This window comes from Acinonyx jubatus, chromosome C1 (genome assembly GCF_027475565.1).
Source record: "Acinonyx jubatus isolate Ajub_Pintada_27869175 chromosome C1, VMU_Ajub_asm_v1.0, whole genome shotgun sequence".
Taxonomy (NCBI): domain Eukaryota; kingdom Metazoa; phylum Chordata; class Mammalia; order Carnivora; family Felidae; genus Acinonyx; species Acinonyx jubatus.
The window spans coordinates 145221699-145240861 of NC_069381.1; the positions used below are offsets into that span (position 1 = coordinate 145221699).

The 19163-nt window shown below is 40.4% G+C and overlaps 1 pseudogene; it reads left to right on the plus strand.

The window, feature by feature from the left end:
* Positions 1-10379, plus strand: part of LOC106978924 (mitochondrial carrier homolog 2-like) — a 56704-nt pseudogene extending 46325 nt beyond the window's left edge.
* The last annotated feature ends 8784 nt before the right edge of the window (positions 10380-19163 follow it).

The following is a 19163-nucleotide window of genomic DNA, read 5'->3' on the forward strand; positions in this document are numbered from 1 at the left end:
CTCTTCAGAAAGATAAACAAGCTTTAAATATAGACAATATATAGTGAAAGCTTTCCACTCTATAAAAATTTGCCACCAATTGTAAGCTTATCTATAAAGAGAATAGTTATGAGGGAAAAAAAGAAAAAGAAGAAATGTGGCTGTCACCCTCAAAAATTTATTCATGCCCTTTGTGATTCCCTCCCTCTCATCCCTCTTCACCCTCCACTTGGTTCCAGGTGACCACTGAACCTGCTTTAGTTATTGTAGATTAGCTTGCATTTCTAGAATTTTATATAAGTGGAATCATATGGTACATATGTACTCTTGTTTTCATCCGACTTCTCTCACTCAGCATATTATTTTAAGATTTATGCATGCCATAGTGTTTGTAAATAGTTCACCCATTTTTATGGTGGAGTTGTATTCCATTGTGTGACCATACATTCATGTTAATCCATTCACCTATTGATGGACATGTTAATTGTTTCCAGTTTTTGGCTATTACAAATTAAGCTGCATTAAAACACACACACACACACACACACACACACACACACACACACACAACACACGTTACTAGTTTCTAAGATGAGAGGAGGAATTCTGAGTAGCAAAAGAGCCAGACAAAGACTGGCCACCGAGGTAAAATTACACATTTTAGTTTTCCAAAAAAGTAACTTTTTTGTCTTTAACGTGTTATGGAAACTAACAATTTCTGAGACATCATACTTGTGATTTGAGGAAACTGCCAATCCTCTGCTCAGTTGGGTCCCTTTTGATTAGAAATTGTGAAAATTCATCATTTTTCTTCCAAAAGAGGTATTCTATTCTTATGTGAGGGTATCTAACCAAAACCAACAACCAAATATTAGGCTGTAGAATTTAAAGAGAAGTGTGTTAGTAGGAGCTGTTTTCACATCATCTAATAACTTACTGGGGTGGGGGACTGGAATAAAATGTGTTAAAATAGATTCAATTTGACCAAATTACAGCTTTTGAAAGAACTTCTTTTTAGCACAGGGTTTCTTTGTTGTTTTAGAGGAATTTATTGAAATAAAAATATTATAAAAATACATGCTTGTTGTAAAATGAATCCAAACAATCCATAAATAAAGAAGTAAATATGAAAGCCTCATCATGTAAGCAAGTTGGCCTATACCCTTATAAACTTTTCAGAATACATACATAATTATATATATATTTTTTTCTACATATGACTTGTCCAACTTCCACCATCTCATTTCCTCTAAAAATAACAACCTATAGCAATTAAAAATTACATTTAAAAAGGTTACATTTCTACAGGACACCCACACGTATCACATTTCACATTTGTTACATTCTGACCCTTACTCTGATGGTAGAAATAAGCAGGGTAGGATTATTGGTGCCATTTTATAGGCAATGTTATTCACGCAAAGTCTCAAGGCTACTTGTGCTGAAGAAGTTGTGACTTGAGTCCTCCATACCAAAAAACATGTTTCTTTACTACATCACACTGTTCCCCACAATGGGATTCCCACATCTGAGTCTTCTCAGCCTCAGCTAAAGTGTTCTACAGGGTACATCAGATCAAAACCTGAATTTGGGTATAATTTTGAACATCACCATGTAGTTGCCTAGTAGTTTTCTTTAGATAGGAAAAGAGTGGCCTTCCAAACTTAATCTACCAAGTATCTGGATTACATCTTGAAGTGATGACAATGGAGGGTATGATGAAAATTCTATAGGACTCCACACTGATGTTTCTATATATAACCTAACTTTATACATAAATATTTCTGGCAATGGGCACATTCACTACTGAACAATATGCTGGTAAAACAAAACAAAACAAAATAAGACAAAACAACACAGTGGGCCCAAGGAAGAGTCACTTATGCTAAACTCCACAACACCAATCTGAGACTTAACCATAGTTTCTGCTCTCCCAGAAATGGATTCTTAAACCATTCAATCAGGAATCACCTGATCAGCACCAGTTAGGGTATTCTGCCTGATAGAGCCCCATCCCCTAAAGGAAAGTAACCTTGCAATAACCAACCCACTTTTTTGCCTAGTAAAAAAAGAGCTGCTCCCTTCCGCCTATAAAAGTCTATCATTTTTTAAGTTTATTTTTATTTTGAGAGAGAGAGAGAGAGAGAGAATCCCAAGCAGGTCTGCACTATCAGCTCAGAGCCCAATGCAAGGCTCGAACTCATGAACCATGAGATCATTAAAATTCTATCATTTTGTACAGCTCCGTGGAGCCCTATTCGGTCTGCTAGTTTGGATGCTGCTTGATTTGAGTTTATTTTTGCCCAAATAAACTCTTAAAATTTTTACATATGCCTATGTTTATCTTTTAACAGTTCTAGTGAAGGGAAATTGGTAGAAGAGATGCAAGAGGTAACACAGAGGAAAAAACGCTACTATATTTCATTTCTGAGAAACACTTTTTCCCACATCTTACTACTTAGAAATAGGCATTCATCTTACAAATCCATGGATCTTTGATTTGGTGAAGAACACTAAACAGAGACTCATTAAAACTGGACTCTTGTCTAAATTCCGATAGTTCCCCATTTGGGGAGGGCCATTTAATCCCCCAGTATTGTGAACAAGACATGACACACGTAATGCTCACTACAGGCTACGCAGGAATTGCTCTTAATAATAACTAACATTTATGGAGGGTTTGCCCTGTTCCAGTTACCGTTCTTAGCACATTGAGAGGATTTTCTCATTTTAATCCTCATAGCAAACCTCTTAGGAAACTCCTATAAATATCCCAGTTTTATAGATGAGCAAAGTGAGATTTAAAAGGTTCAAATGAATGTAGCTATAGGTGAAAACTGGTAAGTGGCAGAGCTGGGAGTTGAAGAAGGAAGTACAAGGCCAGAGGCTCCCCCACTAACCCCAATACTATTGACCTACTTGCTAGCTATGATTTCACCTCATCGCCTTTTTATTTTCCTTCTTCCTGTTCCATTCCTCCACAGGTTTACTGCTGATCCTGATTTATTATAGACTCAGATGCCTTTAGGATTATACACGTAGAAAGAACTGGTGAAGTATGATCAATGTTAGGGATGGTAAACAATATGATTCTCAGCCTGGGCATGTGTGCACACACCACACACGTTAAACAACACATCAAATTAAACTGAAAACCAAACCAAATAGCCATGGACTAGCTTTTTAAAAAGTAATACAAATTAAATTTATTAGGGATCCTTGGAATGTCCAAAAAATGTGTTGATTTCAGTTACCAGTATGGGAACTTCGATTAAGTCTCCAAGTAATCATATCTATTCCAGATAGATTATAGCAACACCTGCAAAAACTTCAGTAAACCTAAGGAAAGAAGGTGACTCGAATGGATCTATAAGTCCCTAAAGAGGAGGTCTCCAAAATGACATTTTTATTGAGCACGTCCTATCAAATAACAGGTACTTTTGTTTCATGCATCTTCTCCTTAAACCATTTCTAAGAAGGAGGACTAGAGGGTCTTATTTTTTTGGTTACCCAGTTAAGGCTCTAGGGAGTGAATAACTTGCCCAAGACTTTCAAAGCCTCAGCTTTTCTTGTACACTCACGGGGTCAGAGATGGATGTATCATTAAGCTAATGAAGACCCTCAGTTCTTTCCAAAGCCCTGAATCTGTTTTTATTCATAGTTTTATGTTCTCTTTCTTTAAAAGAGCCCTCCAAACTGTTTAAACATTATGGTCCCTCAAAACACCGATCCATGCTGTAGGGGAGTCAAAAGGCAGTGCTAACAGTTATCTTGAACGAGTCGCCCTCTGATTCCAGCTCCCTCCCAGTTGAAGAGAAAGCCACAAACCGCACAATCTCTAGCCCACCTCAGAACTGTGGGAATTTATACATCCTGTACTTCTCCTGAGAGAAGCATCTAGCTCTCTGCTGTTCACCATGCAGAGACACTTGGAGGACAATGTTGACTATATTTTTGCAGCCTTGGTTTTTCTATTAATTGCCAAGTTGCCCCTAGCCTGCAGGAAATGAGATGCCAAAAGGAAGGGGAGTGGATCCCTTCCAGACCTCTACAACTCTCAGATTATACTAAACCAGTAGCAAAAACCCTCTTTAGCATTTGAAAGGGAAGGCAATTGTATTGCTAAGCCTCACTCTACCGCCTCCAGACTTTTCTCAGCCAGAGAACAAAGGGAAAAAAGCAAACACCACTTCACACTCTTATTCATTGGAGGTTAAAAGAGACCTCCCACTATACAAAAGTCCTTCTAAAGGTCAGTTTGGGAGTGTATTGAGGAGGGCACTGGCTGGGGAACAAAATGTTTACCATCACTCTCAGGCGGCTGCTTCTGTTTTTCTTTCAGCACGTGCACGGGGTACATCTGTCAGAATTGGACGTTTTCATCCCCAGTTAGCTTGCTGGTGGTCAAATTATGCTTCCTTGGCCCTCCTCAGTCTTTTGCAGATTCTTAATTCCAGTTGAACTAAGAAAGCAGGGCCACCGCGGGCCAGGACAACTCCCTGGGGACTGTTATTCATTCATATTCATTGAGTCAACAACTACTCATTGAGTACGGAACATGTGTCAAGCACTGTTCTAGGTGCCAGAAGGATGTAACAACACTAGAGCTGATGCAGTTGTCTTAGAGCTTCCATTCAATGGGGAAAGCCTGACATTAAACAATAAAACATGCACACCATTTTTTTTAACTACAACTGTGATAAATATCTGAAGGAGCACAGTGTGCAAAAAGAGAGGTTAACATGAGAGTGGCTGACCTCACAAGGCCTGTAAGAGAGGGGGACTTCTTTGAGGAAGTGAGTGGGAGTTAGCTATGTGCCAGAGAAAGTTGGGATCATGCTGGGTATCGCAGGCAAAAAGTCCCTGACTTGGGAAAAAGATGGCTGGGCACAGAAATTGGAAGACTAATGTGGCTAGAGCCCAGAGGGCAAGCCAGAATGCAGCGGGAGATTGGTCAGGAGGGGAACTTCTATAAGGTGTCTATTCTGTAGGCTTTTGCCTTCTGTCTCCAAGGCAACAGTAAGGAGGGGGATCTTGGGGGGGGGGTTAGTTACAGGATTTAATAAGGGAAGTGACTTATGAGGTTTGTAGTGTCAAGAAAGAGTTTTAGGGGCAAGACACTGATCCAGGGAAACCAGTTAATAAGCTATAGCAAAAGTCAACATGAAAAGTTCTCAAATTTTAATTAATTGCCTGGGAATCCTGTTACAATGCAGATTCTGATCCAGGAGTGATCTGGGGTGGGCCCTAAGATTTGCATTTATAACCCGGGTGCACAGGTGCTGGTCTGTAGATATACCACAAAGTTTCTACTAGCAGTTTTATTATTCTAAAGTTTATTTATTTATTTTGAGAGAGGTATAGAGCTCTCAAGAGTGGAGGAGGGGCAGAGAGAGAGAGAGAGAGAGAGAGAGAGAGAGAGAGAATACCAAGCAGGCTCCGTGCTGTCAGTGCAGAGCTGGATGTGGGGCTCTTCTCATGCCAGTAAGATCATGACCTGAGCCTGTACCAAGAGCCAAATTCTCAACAAACTGAGCCACCCAGGCGCCTCTCTAGTAGCAGTTTTAGATTAAGGTGTTTGCAGTACAGGTGAAGAAAAGCAAACAAACTTGAGAGCTATTGTGTGGGAAGTGAAACAGGTCTCTGACTTGGGTGACTCTAGTGGAAGGGAATTGTATTCTTGGAGATGGACTGTACCAGAAAAGAAAGAACAAGTCTGGGTGGCAGGTGAAAAGCTCAGTTTTGGACATGTTGAGTTTGATAAGTCTGAGGAATCTCTAAATAGGCTATGTTACATATGAATATGAAGCTCAAGAAAGAAGAAGAAACTGGGGATACAAATTTAGGAGTTATCAATATGTAGATGGTATATGAAACCATGAAAATGGATGCTGTCAGCATAGGGAGAGGGTATACAGCAGGGGTCACAAACTCAATTTTGACCTGCTGGCCATCTGTTAGTCCTCTCTTAACTATTTTGGGAAGAGAAGAGTCCCAAGGTGAAGCAAGTATTTAACAACTGAGTGAGGAGGAGAAGCCAGTAAAAAAAATTGAGAAGAAAATGTCAAAGATGAAAGAAAACCAAGTTGCTATCCAACAGCCAATGTCTTTCTTCTTTGCTGACAGAACAGGTTTGAGACATGGAGATGGCTTGGTATTAAAAAGATAAATCTGTAGTCCCTGTGGCTGAGTTGTGGTTGATCTAAACCAGAATAATCTCATGCCACTCTGCCCGAAGATTGGACCAGTTGTAGGCTCTGACCAATGAGAAAAAATGGCAAAGGGTGTAGTGAGTGGGGAATTCATGGAAGGCATTTTTCTTTCCTTTATTATAAAAAAAGAACAAGAAGAACTTCATGCATGGTGCCACTGCGCATCCCCAACCCCCCTTTACTGTTATGAACTTAGACATGGTGTCAGAGCAACGTCAGGCATCCTAAGGCTGAGAGAAAATGAAATGGGGGTGATAACTCGACAGTAGAGGATAGCGAAATTAAAAACGAAAAGTGTCCATGTTGCCGATGACATAGCTGGGCTGCTTAGCTACTCTGGAACCACCTCCTTCTACTGTTTTTGTTAAGTGAGATGATAAATACTCATGCTACTTAAGCCACAGGTAGGGGATTCTGTCACTTGCAGCTGAATGTATTTCCAGGTGTTAATTAGTGCATATTGTGTAGTGACATTGTGTTGTGTAGACCTGGAGTCAGATAGATGTGGTTGAGATAGATAGTGTTTAACTTTGGACATTTTGTGTGTTTCCTCATCTGCAAAATGGAGATAATAATAGTATCTATCCTAAGAACTCTCCTATACTGTTGATGGGAGTGTAAATTAGCAAAACTACTCTGTAATTTGGCAGGATTTACTAAAACTGAAAATGCATGAAGCCTAAAGCCCCACCATTCTCCTTCTAGGTAAATCTTAGAGAGACTCTTGCCCAATGCATTGAGGGACATATACAAGATTACTCATTGAAGCGTTTTTTGTAATAGGAAAGAATTAACAACAGGGAGAAATGCATAGATATCTATCTATACATAGATTCTATCAGGGGGAAATATATAGATAAGCTATAGTATATCCATATGATAGTATACCATGGAGCAGTTTAAACAGATGAACTAGCTCTCTCTATATATATCAACATGGATGGGTCTCAGAAACATAATGCTGAATAAAAAAAGCAAATTGCAGAGTTAGACATGCAGTATGATCCATTTATATATATTTTAAAAGCAGACACTACACTACATATTTTTGTGGATCTGTAAGTCTATGGAGAATAGATTGGAACAACATATATTCGATACACTCAGGAATGAGGGATAAAGAAGATAAGAAAAAATAGGGGTCATGTCTAGACAGATGATTATATCATGCCAGTAACAGGAAAGAATGACTGACTGAATCAATTCAATTCTGTGCATCTGCAGCTCAACCTTAGAAACAAAATAAAACAAAACAAAACATAATAGTATCACTCTTCTAGGATTAAATAACATCATAGATCAGTGGCTCACAGTAAGGGCTTAACAAATGGTGGTCATCATCATTATTATTATGTCCACTTGCTGTCTCTGCCTTTTTGCTTTCTATAGGCTCTTTCTATTACAACAATCTTAGATGGGGAGTTTGGTTGGGTACTACACTCTGGGTCTAAATTTCCAATTCCCATTTATTGTTTGGAGGCCTATGACAGCAAAAGGCTTGGTTTCAGCCAGGTGTTGATGTGCATTAAGACTACTCTAATGGGTTAAAAAAAAAAGTGCTATAAGGCCCACCCAATGGCAGCCCCAACCTACTGATGTCCCAAATAACCACAAAGAGGGGAACACCTTGCTGTTGTGACTCCTTGCATTTTGCATACATAGCTTGTTTAATCAGAACTAGATTGAGCAAAACAAGAAATTTACAGATGCATGTGAAAATTGGAAATTTCAAGAAAAGAACTGGCTTCAACTTTTTCAACCGAATTGGAGGATTTCCACTGCCTTGTACCTACCTACATCTGCTATTTCCACGGCTGAGATTTCTGTTGCTTGCAGTGCTTACATCCAGATACCTATTTTGAACCAGTCCTGCAAGCTACTGGAAGAAGCTCTGAATCATCTAGGTGGAAAAAGGAAGTTAGTGGAAGCATACTCAATAGCTCACAGAATTAAAGGAAATGCTGATGGGAAGAAAGGGAAGGAGGGAGCTATAGGGTCTCACTGAGGAATACATTCTCTTTCCTTAGTTGTGACATGGGAATAGTACAGCTCCACCTACCTAGAGTCCCTCTGTCATTCTCCCTGAAGAAAGAGTCTGGTGGATTAATTTGTGATGGGGCACCTTGTAATCAACTGTCCTATTAAGACTCCATAGAATTGTAAGGAGTAGTTGGCCCAAAGACAAGCTACTTCCAATACAAGGGGAAGGATGCTGGCTAGCAAAATGACAAATGTCTACTACACTGTTAAATATAGTTTAGGAATTCCAAAGGTCATACATGGAAAGATAAGATATTACAACTTCATTATCTGCTTGTTTAATGACTTGGGGAACTAACTTCACAATTCTTTCTTTTCTCTCTTTCGTATTGGCAAAGTGGGGTTCATGACACATACTCCTTTCTTAGGGCACCAGATGTAAGTCTTAATAAATTAATACTAATTTATTAAGCTGGAAAGAGTCTCAGATCTCTTAAGGTATCGATTCTCAATCTTGCCGTGGCTGTGCATTAAAGTAACCTGGAACACTATTTTAGAATGCACACACCCAGAAAGCCTGATTTAATTGGTCTAGGAGGGAGAATTTGGGCATCAGTACCTTCCTTCCTTCCTTTCTTCCTTCCTTCCTTCCTTCCTTCCTTCCTTCCTTCCTTCCTTCCTTCCTTCCTTCCTTCCTTTTCTTTGTATTTCTTTTCTTTGTCTTTCTTTCTTTCTTTCTTTCTTTCTTTCTTTCTTTCTTTCTTTCTTTCTTTCTTCTTTCTTTCCTTTGTATTTATTTTCTTTCTTTCTTTCCTTCCTTCTTTCTTTTTTCTTTCTTTCTTTCTTTCTTTCTTTCTTTCTTTCTTTCTTTTTCTTTCTTTCTTTTTCTTTCTTTCTTTCTTTCACATCAGTATATTTAAAAAGTTCCGAGGTCAGACCTGGGAGTAACTCAGTTGCTTGGTGGTTCCATATGTCTGTCCATCTCCAGGTGCCATCATGGCAAATATGGTCTGTCAAGTGCTCCTGGGCTCCTGCCTCACTATCCTGTCCCAGTCTCTCATGCACTTGAAGGTGCTCATCCAGGTGGGATATAAGCCTCTTCTTCCAACAATAGAACAAAATATTTGGGGGCAGCAAGTATGTCAGTTTCCTGTCTGTTTTATCATGTTCAGCACATTGGGAGCATAGATGGGAAGCATGAGTTGTTCACAGACTCTAAGACTGTGTTCAGGAGTCCTTGGAACTGTGGTCTATGGTAAAGTTTTACAGGATTTAGGCCCTGGAAATGAACAGAAAGAAGTCACCTTCCTTTGACCAAGTTATGAATGATACAACTCAGGAGAGATGACGGTTCATTCTGCTGCTACCATCATCATAAATCCCTTCCACATGACCAACTCTGAGATCTATGGTACAATTCATTGGCAGAGAATCCAAGTACTGTGGAATTTGTGACTCCATAGTAACCTTCTATTGTGAAGAGGGCATCCTAGGATTTTTTGTGGGTTTTATTCCTCAACTCCTAGGTGACATCATTTCCTTGTGGCTTTATAACTCACTGCTCTGTTACCTATGCACTAGACAGTGGGATTTCTACCATGAACGAAATGAAGTTATTCCCAAGCTGTCATAGGACTTTTTACCAGTATGTTGAGCTACTCCTTTGTGCTTGTCTCTAATCTTGTGGCTGTCAACAACTGGGGGCTTTCTTGGATCCCCTCCTTACTCTCCAGGGTATATTTCTTGGATAGGTAGCTAGTACATGCTACAAAAAGAGGGAAATATGAGCTGATGAAATAGCTTGTCTTTCCAGAAGGTCCCCTTTGGGAAGAGTTATTGTCATGACTTGAGAATGTTAATTTGAAGCTGTGGGGCAGGGACAGTGATATTTCTATAGTCCCAGATGCAGAGAATTATGGGAGACAACATTGATTTCCCTCCCATGAGTGGCATTCCTTTTTAAATAATTATTTAATCTTGGAAAATAAAAATAAAAAGTTCCCAGGTCATTCTAATATGCAGCCAAGGTTGAGAAGTCCTGGGATAGACTTAGAGATAGTTTGTTCTTATTCTACTGTCCTCCTATGGAAAGTCCTTCTGTATCTCTGAAAGGTGACTGTCAGCTTGTTTTAATTCCAGTGAGGAAGAGGATCTTAGTTTGCTCAGGCTGTGATAATAAAACACTGTCGGCTGGTGGCTTAACAGAAGTTTATTTTCTCACAGGTCTGGGAACTGGGAAGTCCAAGATCAAGGTTCTAGCAGGGATCAGTTCCTGGTGAGAGCTCTCTTTCTGACTTGCAAATGGCTGCCTCTTTGCTGTGTCCCTTCCTCGGAGAAAGGGCAACAAGCTCTCTGATGCCTCTTCTTATAAGGACACTAATCCTATTGGATCAGGGCTCCACCCTTATAACCTCATTTAAGCTTAATTGCTTCAATAAAGGCTCTCTCTGCAAAAACAGTCACATTGGGGTTTGAGGTTTCTACATATGAATCTGGGGTCGGGGGAAACACATTCAGTCCTTATCAATGAGGTCACAGCTAATTAGGTTGTAGGGTGACTCAAGTTGTTAGAAAGCTCTTCATATTAAGCACAAGCCTTTCTCTTCCTAAATTTTCCCTACCTCTTGGGTCTTAATTCTGCAGCAAGGGTTAAGAGAACTGGGAGGCATCTAAGACAAGAACAACTATTTTTGCATGCATTACAGTCTCTGGAGCCTCAGGAGAATATTGTGAGCAAGATATCATTATCCCCAGTTTATAGATCAGAAGACTGATACCAGAGAGGATGAGTCATCTGCCTAAATTCATAAAGCTGATTAGTGGCAAAATGAGAATTCATACCCAAGCCTTTCTCCTTCCTAAGCCCGGCTCTTTCCAGCACTGTGCTGAAGTGATTTCTTATACAACAGCCCCTAGGATATACGAAGGTAAAGTTGACTGACTCCTGAGAACATGCCTTGTTTGTCCAAATGCTGCTTGTGCTATTGCTTGTTTTTGCTTTTCTATTTCTCCCTTTCTCCCCTTTATTTCATCCATCTATTACCTACTCTTCATTCTAGCTCTGATTTACTTCTTTCACCTCATAATCTTATTTTTCCTCAATGTCTTTCCTGGAATTCCTTTCATTTTACAAACTGTAGTATGGATCAAACTTTAGCATGTGTAAGAATCATGCAGAAATATTCTGATTCAGTAGGTGAAGTGGAGCCCAAAGGTGTGTACCATCGTTTGTCTATAATGTGTTTACAATTTTTTTATACCTGCTCTCCTTCTCCACCCCCATTTTTTTGCAACAGCCTTTCTCTTTCTTTTTTTAGGAAATGATTTTAGCCCACTCTGTGTGATTCTGGTGAGTCTGTCAGTCATGTGGTCCCATGTAATCCACCATAGGAATCGACACAGGAGTTAGAACAGCATATCAGAATGTGTACACCATTTCTCTGGACACAGTGATTGGTCTGCTTGTCACTTAGCACCTGATCCATGAAGAGCCAATCAGAATCTTTTCTCAGGATTGCCATGGATGCAGGGAGAAAAAGAGTTCTTTTCCTTGATGTTGCTGACTGTTAGTGATGCTGATGGCCATCTTTGTTCTCACACAGATAGAGTCTACCTGGGAGTGAAGTGAACACAAAGGGAAGGAGAACATGAAGATGAAGAGTGAGAGGGACCAGTCTTGATGGCACTGCATCTAGATTTGCTGAAGGCTGTTTCTCCCTTAGGTTGCCCATTCCCTTGAGTCAATAAATACTGTTTGGTTTAAGCTTGTTACAGTTGGGTTTTACCTTCTTGCAACCACACTTAAGCTATAAAACATGTCCATTTTAGGTGTGCCTGGGTGGGTCAGTCAGTTAAGCATCCGACTTCAGCTCAGGTCATGATCTCATGGCTTGGGTGTTCCAGCCGTGCATCAGGCTCTCTTCTCTCAGTGCAGAGCCTGATTCGGATCCTCTGTCTTCCTATCTATGGGTGTTTGTGTCTCTCTCTGCACTCCCCCACCCCCACTGCTTGCGTTCTCTCTCTCTCTCTCTCTCTCAAAAATAAACATTTTTTTAAATGTCCATTTTATCCAACACTGCAATCAATACCTGCTCACAAAATAGGCACAGAGAGATTTCTCATTGTACATTTACTTTCCTGGGTCTCCAAATTGGCTGAAATACCACAACTCTTGCTGGAAATTCATGCAGAAACTGCTTTGGAATCTGTCTTTGATTCCTGGGCTTCAGCAGATACCAAGATAGGAATTGTGGTTAAGAATCCAGGCTTCAGGTTGGGCAGAAGTGGGTTCAAATTATGGCTTTACGACTTGCTACTAATCTGCAAATTCTCTAAGGCTCAATATTTTTTCCCATTTGTAAAATGAGGGTAACATTATTTATGAAGCAATTATCACTTTGGTCTGATCCATTCCTCCTGCTCACTCTTTTTTCCCCCTATAACTGAACATGTACCTCTGGCCCATAGTGGGCATTGTCTCAGGGAGGGCCAACAATAGTACCTTTGTTCCAGCGGAGTCAAATTAAACTCTGCTTGGAATTCGAATTGTCAGTGAAAACCCACAGAAGTAGAAGGCAGTGTAGGTAGAGTCATCTGATGATAGGGCCACAGACAGAGAAGAGAACCAAGAGCTGCGGCTGAGTGCCTCAGAGTGTTGTCCTTTCTGTCTTTCCTAACCCTGTTTGTGCAGCTCTTCTGATTCACGAGCCAGTCCAGAGGCCTACTCATAAATCTGTTTTGGGTTATGTGGGATCCAGCCAAAGAGCCTTAATGAATCACTCCACCTCAAAAGGTAGCTCTGAGGAGCACCTGGGTGGCTTAGTCGGTTAATCAACCTCTTGATTTCGGATCAGGTCATGATCTCATGGTTCATGAGATCAAGCCCCGGGAAGGGCTCCATGCTGACAGTGCAGAGCCTGTTTGGGACTCTTTCTTTCCCTCTCTCTCTGCCTCTCCCTTGCTTGCATGCACACACATACATTCTCTCAAAATAAATAAATAAACTCAAAAAATAAAGTTAGCTCTGAGAATTAAATAAGATAATATGTGTGAGGTAATTCACTCAGTACTGGGGATATAATAAATGTTTAACAAATGTTTACTAGTATTCCAGCTTGACTTCCTGACTGGTGAATCCTACATGGTTAAATAAGTAAATCCCTGCTTATAACCCAGAAGTCAGCTATGTGGAGTTTCCCATGTGAGAAGAAGTTTGACTCTGAACTGGAGACTATATATCAGTGTCTACTCTTATACCTTTGGGTAGGGTAAGAATTAGATGGAAAGATTCTGCTTCAGAAGTTCAGGGGTGGGAAAGTCAAATTTGAAATTACCAATTATTTTCTCTATCCATGGTGTGTTAATTCATATGGTAGTTTTCTTCTGATTGGAAGATACATGAAACTCCCATTGTTTCTCAGTATTGGGTTCTAGAAGCAGATTTGTCTTTGAAAAGACGGAGCCCCACAAATTGATTTCATATGTATTATGTGTTTTAAATCAGTCCCTTGGTAGTAGACTGAATAATGGACCTCAGAGATGCCAGTCCTAATTCCTGGAACCTGTAAATGTTAACTTATCAGGAAAAGGGGGTCTTTGCAAATGTGATTTAGTCAAGGATCTTAAGATAGAGAGATTATCCAGGATTATATGGGTGGGCCCAATTTGCTACAATGTCCTTATAAGAGAGAGGCAGAAGGAATTTACACCCACACCCAGAAAAGAGGGGTATGTGAAGACAGGCAGAATCGGAGTGATGTGACCGCAAGCCAAGACATACTGACAGCCACCAGAAACTGGAAGAGTCAAGGAAGGGATTCTCCTGTAGAGCCTCCAGAGGGAGTGTGGCACTGCTGATGATTTGATTTTTGCTTAGTGAAACTGATTTTGGATTTCTGGCCTGCAGAACTGTGAGAGAATAAATTTCTGTTGTTTGAAGACACCAAATTTGTAATAATTTGTTACAGCAGCTGCAGGAAACAAATACACCATCTTAAATACATTTCTCAAATGTATTGAAAATCTGTCTAACCAAAAGCTATAAAAGACAGAAATTTTATTCTATTTATGTAAGTTATTTGGCACATTCTATCCTGCAAACTTACCAAAAAGCTGAGAAAAGTTGCTCTTGTTCTTTTTCTTTTTCTGCACCCAAAGTGGGGCATGAACTCACAACCCCAAGATCAAGAGTCATATGCTCTACTGACTGAGCCAGCCAGGTGTTCCCAAGAAAAGTTGTTAATGCAGAGATTCAACTCCTTCTGTGGTATCATGTGCAGACCACCCCCAATTGAATGATTTTCTTTAAAGGCACACAGGTTGCTCTGCTTCTGATGCAGTTTCCATTGCTCCTGGGTCTTAGTTGCAAAGCTCTTCGGCCCCTTCTGAAGAGAAGTAAAAGAATATGGCTGACCGCAGATAACAAGCCCTTTCCCCCTCACTTCTCCAGGAGCAAGAGACTGGTTCATTGCACAATGGCCTTCACATATCCCTTCTCTCCCCAAGGGATGAGGTCAAGTGAGGTCAAGCATCTTGAGGGAAAATAAAGAACATTACTAAAGACTTCTTTCATTTCTTTCCTCTTATGGCAATGATCATTTTAATGTTTCTAATACTTTAAAAATATTGTACAAATATTTGTAAAAAATACAGAAGAATGTATAGTAAATAGTTCAAGTTCCTCTCTCCACAACTTCCCATTATACTCCCTTCCATATATTTAACCGTGGTAAAATGTTTCCTTCGAGAAATTTCTTTAAATGCCTGTGTACTCCAATGGCATGTATGTGCCTGTATGTGTACTTGTACACATAGACACAGAGGCTTTTTGGTTTTTTGTTTTAATCTGATATCAATAATTGGAAAAGGCCAATTGCTGAATCAAAGCAACTATGTTATGCCAAGATCAGGGCCATGGTTCAAAAATATAGAACACTGACACTCAAGCTGGAGACGTTTGGGTAGATGCTATTTAAGCTTTTGAACCCTTGACTTCTTTGAATCCTCCTGGTTCACAGAAGTGATCGCCCATCTCCATTAAAAGCCAGCATTCTTTCCTTCTTGAGGACCATTAAGATGTCTTTCCCTGCATGCAGAATGTGCCTTTCTCATGATCTGCCCCCATTTTTCTTTCTGGTCATTAGGCCTATATCATTAGGGTTAACTTTCAACATAACATCGTTGGGGGACCTGCTGGGCCTGATAAGGAAGGAAAGAGATTTACCTAAAGGAGTTATAAGACCTAATTATAATGTATTGGTAGTAGCTGAGGGAGTATTACAGAAACTGGATTCTGAGGCCACTCCATCACGCAGGCAGAACAGTTGGATAAAGGAGAGTTTACTGATTTGTGGACACTTCCCAAAATATAAGATTTAACAGCCTGTCAAAGATCTGAGGAGACAGTGTGAACTCACCACTAGTATGGATGCTAGAAACATGGAAAAAAGGTGGCTCATGCTAGATGAAGGTGAAATGCCAAAATTGCTATGGTAGACAGTGGAGAAAGGGATTAAATGCCCAGGGAAATGGGCATGCTTAAATGGATATATATGTAAGGCTAAAAAGACACCAGATGATTATGTACCCTGGAAAGGACTAATGGGCACATCATTCCCAAGGTCATAAGTAATGCACTCACGGGAGGGGCAAAAGCATCACTAAAAGGTTCAGTGAGGAAAGTCCTTGATAAGACAGGGTTAACATTAGGAAAGATTACAGAATTAGGAAAGTGGGAAAGTTACAGAATTAGGCTCAATAATAGCAATAGGGATGTTAGGACTCCAAAACAATACAGAGTAGGTAATGCCACTTAACTGCCAGAAGCAAGATGGATGTAATTTTCTTAATGAGTGGCAGAGTCATAGGGTACCTAAGGGGGCCTGATCTGCAGAAAAACAGAGATGGTTAATGGACACAGTATGCCTAGGGGCAAAGTAGATGGGCACCCAATAAGGGTACAACTCAGCTTATACAGTTGGAAGAAAAAGAGATGGATGGACACTAAATTGAGGGCAATTATATGCTTTGATGTCTTGCTATGATCCTGGACCTGAATTGTTTTTCAGGTGTAGAACCCATTGACTGAATAGTCACTTATAGTTAGTTATCACAAACATTTTGGAGACTGTGGGAAACAAAGGTCTCAGTTAATATAGATCTTAAGATACTCAAAGTATCATCATGGTTTTCCTGAATGGAGGTTTGTGGAGTTTCGACCAAGGTCCTGCTTACAGTGAACCTACTGGATCTACTGATCTGCCCAACAGTCATTTTCATGATCTCCAAATGTGTAGTTGGGATTGACCTATGTTGTAGTTGGCATAACTCCAACTTTGGGTTCTTGGCCTTTAGGGTATGGGCTGTCATAATGGGGAATCCCTAGTAGAAGACTCTGAAAATATTTCTTCATCCCCCCAGTCCCATCTAAGAACCAAAACCAATATCACAACCCCAGATAGGGAGATGGCAAAAGTTAAGGCTATAACTTTTGTAGAAATGGAGGACTCTACCGTATCTCCATTTAATTTGACCACCTGGCCCCCAGAAGAAGTAAGATGGCTCTTGGAAAATGATAGTTTATGGCAAACTTAAATGAATTGTCTCCCTAATTGCAACCATGGTACTATGTATGATTAATATATTTGCTAGAATAAATTAATATGGTTTCAGGTACATGACACATGCCAATTAAGTTGGCAAATATACTCTTTTATATTCTGATTAAAAAATAGCATCAGAAACAGTTTGCATTTACATAGAGTAAATAATACATTTCTACAGTTTTTCCCAAAGCTATGTTAATTCTATGTTTTCTATAAGAATATAGGCCAAAATGATCTGGACCATCTGGGCATCTCAGAGAACTTCACGTTGATCCATTATATCAATGATGTTATGCTAATTGGAGCTAATGAATAAGATTGGTTAGCATGCTGGAGGACTTAGTAAGACACATACATTCCATGCAAGATGAACCCTATAAAGAATGAGAATCCTGACACATAAATAAAATGTTGTAGTCTTTTTTTTTTTTTTTAGAGAGAGAGGCAGAGGGGAGGGGTGGGCAGAGGGTGGGAGGGAGAGAATCCCAAGCAGGCTCCATGCTCAATGCAGAGCCCAATCCAGGGTTCAATCCCACGACACTGAGATCATGACCTTGAGCCAAAATCGAGTTGGACACTCAACCAACTGAACCACCCAGACACCCCAAAATTTTGTAGTCTTGAGGTCAGTGGTGTGCTAGGGCATACCTTCCAAAGTAAAAGACAAATCATTATACCTTGACCTCCCACTACTGAGTGGGAACTCCTATCCTTGATAGGTTGCTCTCAGTTCTAGAGTCAGCATATTCCACACTAGAGAATACTTATCTAGCTCATATTCCAGGTGATGAGAAATGATGCCAGCCTTCCGTAGGTGCCAGCACAAAAAAGAGTTCTTCAGCAAATTCAAGCTGCAGTGCAAGCAGCTTTGCCACCTGAGCTGTAAGTCCCTGCAAGTCCCATGGTATTAGAGATAAGTGGCAGGAAAGATGCAATGTAGCAGCACGGTTTATGGCAAGTCCCAGCGAGAGAATAACGGTGCACATTCCTGAGATTCTGGCATAAACAACATTATATACTTAAAAGAAACAAAAACATCTGGGGTGCTAATGGACATTGGTAGAGATGGAATGCCTGACCAGGAGACACTAAATGACCATGCTTCTAGAACCACCCATTCAGAGCTGGGTTCATGTAAGGTTGCTAGAATCCTGTAGCAGTCTATTGTGAGATGAGCACGAGCTCAAGCACGCGAAGGACTAGAGAGCAAAAACAAGCTGCATGAGCAAGTAGCCCGTGACCCTCACCACTGTGCGCCAGCACCTCTCCCTCACCTCACTTTGATCATACTGGGAATCTCTTATCCTCAGCTGACGGAAAAGCAAAATCTACAAGCTTGGTTTACAAATAGAAAAGCTTAGTATGCCAGTGCTTAAAAATGGAAGCAGCCACACTGCAGCCTCATTCGGAAGTGGCTTTGAAAGACACTAGTGAGGGAAAATCCTCCTGATGGGCAGGCGTTTGGGTGATGCACCTGTTTATCCACTTTGTGTGAAAGAAGTGGCTTGAGGCTGCAATATATCAGGATTCACAGGCAGATACACAGAAAAGAGTAAGATTTAAAGAATGGAGCAAGGAGGTGGATGAGCATAGTGGAAGAACAGAGTATGAAAATCTTTGCATTATATGTTAATGCCCTCCACAGCCACTATGACTATCCAAAAACTTATGGAATATTTTATCCCTGAGAAAGGATCCTATATAAAATTGTGACAGAACACAGAGCCTATTTTACTACAGAAGAGATATGGAAGGGGCACCTGACTGGCTCAGTCTATACAGCATATGACTCTTGATCCTCAGGTTGTGAGTTCGAGCCCCCACGTTGAGCGTAGAAATTACTTAATAAAAAGAAATTCTTTATTTAAAACGTTTTTTCAAGTTTATTTATTTTGAGAGAGAGAGAAAGAGAGCAGGGAAGGGGCAGAGAGAGAGAGAGGGAGAGTGAGAATCCCAAGCAGGCTCTGTGCCATCAGCACAGAGCCCAATGTGGGGCTTGATCTCACAAACGACAAGATCATGACCTGAGCTGAAATAAAGACTCAGGTGCTTAACCAACTGAGCCACCCAAGCGACCCCAAAAAAAATTTTTTTTAAAAGGAGGTATGAGAGTGGGCTTATGACTACCGGATCCACTGGTCATACCACATACCATTCTAATCAGAAGTGACCTACCTGATAGAGCCTTAAAATGATCTTCTGAGGACACAGTTGAAATGCTAGCTTAGAAGCAGCCCTTTGTAAGAAAAGGTATCCATCCTCCAGAAGACTGAATTAAAAAAAATTTATATGACACTGTATCCCCAAGTAAGATGAATGCATAGGTCCAGTAACTAAGGGATGGAAGTAGGAGAGACCTCAATTACTGTATCTCTTAATGATCCACTAG